At 27.5% G+C, this 6,000-nt stretch overlaps 1 protein-coding gene across 1 annotated transcript in view; it reads right to left on the minus strand.

Annotated features, from left to right (window-relative positions):
- The window catches only part of LOC113557411 (calmodulin-binding transcription activator 1), a 120,180-nt gene extending 115,215 nt beyond the window's left edge, over window positions 1-4,965 (minus strand). Inside the window, exon 1 of the mRNA XM_026962911.1 lies at window positions 4,611-4,965. The gene's annotated coding sequence lies outside the window, so the exon portion shown is untranslated. The remainder of the gene's footprint in view (window positions 1-4,610) is intronic.
- Between the last annotated feature and the right edge of the window lie 1,035 nt (window positions 4,966-6,000).

The raw sequence follows: 6,000 nt of genomic DNA on the forward strand, positions 1-6,000 counted from the left end.
TTTTGTGTCTGTCATCACGTTTTGAAGTAGTAATAATTCTTCGATTTTTTTGACTTCAGCCTCTCTTTGAAAAGGAAAATTCATCTAGTTGGTACTTTGGGGGGGAGGGGGGTCAAAAGTAAACAATTTCCAGTAGTTTTCAAAAGCGTCGGGAAAACCCGGAAAAAATAACGGGAATTTTTACGCATAACTACTTTTCGAAAAAATCGATTTTTTGATTTTGCTTTAACTCAAAAACGAATCATTGTAAATACTTGAAATTATCACCAAATGTTATATAAAAGCGTTATCTATTTACGATTGAATTTTCAAAATATTTTGACCTTTTTTAGACGATTGAAATTTTCTACTTTTCTAAGTTTTTTTTCTTGAAATGCCGATAAAAAAAAATTTGGCTATCCAAAAAATCTTTAAAATTTAATAAAAGGTTTATTATAAATTGTACTTATCGTAGTAAAAATAAAATCGAAAATCGTTAGTCATAATTTTTGTTTATAAGCATTTAAAGTTCAAATATTTACGAAATATATAAAAATCGCGAAAATTTGCAAGGAATTTTGAAGTTGAAAATTCATAAAATTTTTGTGATTTATACTTAAAGTTCAAAAATCTAATACAAGGTTATCCATAGGTTTTCCTTCAAGTAACTGTAAAACAAAATTCCAGCGTCAATATAGAAAACATTTTATGAGCGTATGAAATTTAATTTTTTACGAAATCGCGTAATATAACGATAGGTATATTACAATTTAAATATAGGTAATAATATAATATATCCAACTAATTATCATTAACTGACAAATCATCTCCGTTCAGAATGAATCGTTTTCGCATACAATGATACCCGTCATTGCATTCAAATTTTAGTGACCAGTGACCTACTCTCCATCTCTACTATACAGCAGAGCGATACCTACTTGCCCACTTTTTAGTCTTACACATATACACAAAGACATTTTTCGAACTTTTTAATACACAAGTACCTTACAGATAATCAATAAACTGCAGTTTTAATGCTCGGCACGATCATTCATTTATAAACTATAAATATCATTTTTTATTAAATTAATTAAATGCATATAAATCATTGGTTAATACATTTAATTATATTGCATATTATTATTCCAATGATAAAGATTTTATACCACTATATAACTTTTATAATACTTAATAAAGTTGATTTATGGTTTCAGGTTATTTTGTCAAAAATAAAATGTCTAAAGATAATAAAATATATTCAAACTTAAGTACAAAAAAAAAAAAACACAATGTCGATGGTACATTGTTGCCAAAAGAAACATCGTAAATTTTATAATTGACAATAGTTTATTGATTAGTAATAACATAAAATAGATAATTCGGTTTGAAAGGAGAGAATTTAATCCACTATTTACACAAGGTGATTCACTAAGCATGCTTGCCCTATTTTTTTTTTAATTTAAAAAGAAATTCTTTTAACTTAAATAATACGCACATTCTATACTACAGGTGTATTATCACAAAATACGTTAAGAAAAATATCGATGATTATAAAAACATATAATATATTAATATACTTTATGATTCTTATTTTAAAATTAGTAACCAAAATCAATAGTATAATTATCATTTTATATGATATATTAATATATTATAGAGTAAATACAGGAATTCATTACGCATGTTTACATACATTTTTCCTTTAGTAATAAATTTATTGAGATTATGATTTTAGGAAATTTTATATTATTTTAGGGCTATATTTTTAACTACTTAAATACTTTATGTTAGTTAAGAAGTGTGTTTAGGTGATACTAACTTTTTTTTTTAATGAAAAACATCACCCTTATTTTCGTAAATAGTTAGTCAGATGATTATTTTGAATATGTTAGTGTATCTAATTCGAAATTTAAACAAGTGGTTTTTGAGTTACTTATCTTTGGACACTTTATCTACTATGACTATGATAATAAAATGTTTAGAAACGATAAGTATATTATAATATAAGACGTTTGAAAGACAAGGGGACTATGATGATTTGAAAATCTTAGATATTAATGTTAATCTATCAACATTCTATAATTTATTAAAATTACCCTAGAATAATTAATTTTAGATGTAATATAACATACATTTTATACCTTTTTTAAACCATTTTTTCAGGACTATATCCTTAATAACTTAGTAACTATTCATTCTAATTTTGATTTTGATACATTTAAATACATTAAAAAAAATCATCTGCTTAACAGTTTTAAATAAAAAAAGGTCAGTTCCAGTTTTAAAACAGAGGTTTATATCGGTATATGAAAATAGGACACATCTTAATAATTGACAAATCTATATTATTAAAAAATATTTTCATAAGTAAACTTAAAAATTTAAAAATATTATAACTATACTTTTAATTTTGAATATCAATTGCAAAGTACAAAGTCAATTATATAATATGTTTGTTTTTGTGAGTTTTCTTCACATACCCGTGTGGTTAACATTATTTAAAATAAAACACAATGTATTTACGTATAATGCTATATAGTGTGAACTTATGTTAAAATGTTTAATATCCTTAAGCTACTCTGCTATTCGAATTCAAAAAAGGTTGTAAACAATACTTGATAGTACAATATTTTGAAATAAAATATTTATATTTTTACTTTTTAGTATAATTAAATTGGAACATGAAATTGTAAAATAAAAAATTATTTTTTCAACAATGAAATAATAATAAATATAACTTATATTAATGTTATGAATGTTGTAATAATATTTCGTGATACAATATAATACATGTCTGTGTGTAATATTTATGTTAAAAATATTTCTTGAATTTAAAATGTACACAGATGGGTTAATAGGTATCTACATTCTTTAATAAAATAACTTAAATTATTATTTTAAATTGATAGCGAGTAGAATAGGTAACATTTTAAGATACACATCAATATTTCGATCAAACAAAACCAAACATGAAATCTTATTTTACATCAATATTAAAATAATTTATATCGCTACTTTTAAAAAAAAATTAAATATAGATTGTTTATTGTATTTTTAAACAAAATTTACTACGGGGTTATACAATTTATGGTAAATGTATATGTATACACATAAAATTATTCTTTTTTAAAATATGAAAAAACACAAAACATATGTATATAATATCTAAATATTTAAAACCCATGAGAACTTTATTTAAAATCCATATATATATATATCTGACAATATTGAATCATTATTTAATCAATATTAATTTTTTTAATTTTTTGATTGATTTTCAAATCAAATAAACATACGCATAACTAAAAAGGATTTTAATTAATTTGATAAGAATAATAATATTATGATATAGGTACAACAAAAATAATGATTCGATATAGTAATAATATAGTATATCTATATTTATATCAATAGTCATATTGTTAGTGGATTTATAATTCAATTATTGTTATTATATTTTTTTATTTAATTTGAAATCACAATAAAATATAAGTAATGGAATGTACTCGAGTTAATCAAAATTAGTGAAATTATATTATCTACTACGCCGTACTCCAACCAGTCAAAGTAATCATTTACTATTTATAAATTATCGTTTTAATTCATTTAACAGTCATAATATTATTACCAAAAATTATATAAGAAATTATTTATTGCGTCGTATAGTATTTCTAATATATTATGTACTTTGAAAAGAAATTTTATTTTATATATGATTAAATACTTATATCTATGTATATAATTTAATAATAGAAGTATCTACTTTCGAGATAAAATTAAATCTGATTTTTGTATAGAGTTGAAGTTTTTAATCAATTATTATATATATCATCATTAATCTTGTATAATTATACCATAAAACACAATTTTGATCATAACTCCCACGGGTATAAACTTTATGCGTAGGTAACTACTTATATGTTTGTTTAAAAGTTGTTTCATGTAGGTACCTAATTTAAAAGTCTAGTTTAAAATAAGAGAATGACGAAAATAAAGGTTTATAGATTAAATGAACAACAATAAAAATTACTTTAAGCACCGTCGTTTATAGTTGGTGCGTTATTTAGGTAGGTAGATTAAAAAAAATGACTACATTATTTTGATAATATTTAAATGGTAACTTAATAAACACCAGAATCCTACATTATACAAAACATTCGAGTTAAAAGTTTACTATCATTTAATATAGGTAGGTTACATTTACAATACTCTTTATGTTAGAAATACCAACGACTTAATGATTATTATTATGGCCGTTAACTCTCAATAATTATTTTACGTGCATTATTACTACAACACGTCGTTTGCTCTACGATTTACAAAAATTAAAAAATTACAACTGTGTTTTCGAGTACAAATAGTATCATTTATTACTATAATTTACCGGCAATATTCATAATAGCGTTTCAATTCATGTTATATTTCATTTTAGACAATTTGCAAAGGATTAGGTTAAATATTACCAACTATAAATACCATTTTATATTACATTTGAGAAAACAAGTTTCAGGTAATTGGTAATATTTTTTTTCCACTATTGTTATAAAATAATTAAGAAAATAATAACAAAATAGTACCATATAACCGTATTATGTCGATATAGATACAATATACCTAAACTGTATACGTACCGTCAGTAAAAATGACAGTCGTCTATATTATTTCATGTGAGCTCGCCGCCGTATGTATATAGTTGCGTCCCGTCGATCAGAAATACATCGCAAAATCGGAGTAAAAAACTCAAGTTCAAAAGTCACGGCCGTCGCGGGTGTTTATGTGTGTATACTGATTAAAAAAAAAAAAAAAATGCCTTCCCTTTTGCGTTGTGATTTGTGATCTGCCGGCAATGGTAAGTAAGTATCGCGACGACGGATGATATAATGATTTTGCTTTACGACGGCGTTGTAGCGACGTTGTACGTGACGGGACGGCCAATCGGACGAAAACGACGGAAAGGCATTGCGAAACACGCGTTTGTCGGACGGCGCAGCGTGACCGACTGGCGTGCGGTCGACACACGGCGTAGCCTTTGGCACAAAACGGTTGTCGGTCGGTCTCTGTCGGCGACGGTAGATTTGGCGACGACGGCGGCGGCGGCGGCGCTGTGGCGGTAGTGGCGGTCGCGCCCCCGCGCCCCTGACACGGTCGCCCGCGCACGCACAACTCTTAAGCACACCCGGTGGTGCAGTAAAGAATCTCTTTGGTGTATATCATTTTTTTATAACAGACACACCGCAAAAGGTGTCTTGTGATCTGTGTATGTGTGTGTGTGTGTGTGTGTGTGTGTGTGTGTGTGTGTGTGCGTGTGTGTATGTGAAGATATAATGCAAAATACACACTTTTATTTTCTTGTTGGCTTTTGGTAGGGATTTTAATGTAAGTGCGTAAAAGTAAAACGTCTGTTTTCCAAAAATTGTATCAAATGAGTCTTACTACCAGTTGCCTATACGGTCGGTGAAAAATATCGTAACCTTTTTCAGGAAATTACAAAATCAATATTTTCCCATAGTCTCGTTACATGTACGTATTTATTACCTATTAATAACATCGGTCGTCAAACAGAGACTTGTTAGACTGTAAAAATCTTCAAACCTCGATAAGATATTAAGTACACTGTCGAATGTATAGTACGAAAACCAGGTGTAGTTATGCAAAACGCAGTCAGTCCAATTGTGTTTTCTTTATTTGTCCCGATCGGACAACAAATAATAATACAGTTTTTTTTTTCTACGTTTAGTCGCCTTAAATATATACGTATCACACACGCAAAGCCATTCAAGGAAAACAAGCTAACTAAAGGATGTATTTTAGGGAGGAAGATGTTAAAATTTATGATAAATCTTAGGTTCTCCGACTTGAAATGGGGACTTGTGATTATGTTTAGCATGGAAACAATATGTGTGTGTAATCGCGTACGCGCGCGCGCTTTCGTGCAAGTTTGCTTAATGAAGGTTTGAACCATCGACAGTCTGATCGGTTTCCGGGTGACTGGCGACGGTCAAGTTTTCTCGGAGCCCACAA

This window comes from Rhopalosiphum maidis, chromosome 3, assembly GCF_003676215.2.
Source record: "Rhopalosiphum maidis isolate BTI-1 chromosome 3, ASM367621v3, whole genome shotgun sequence".
NCBI lineage: Eukaryota > Metazoa > Arthropoda > Insecta > Hemiptera > Aphididae > Rhopalosiphum > Rhopalosiphum maidis.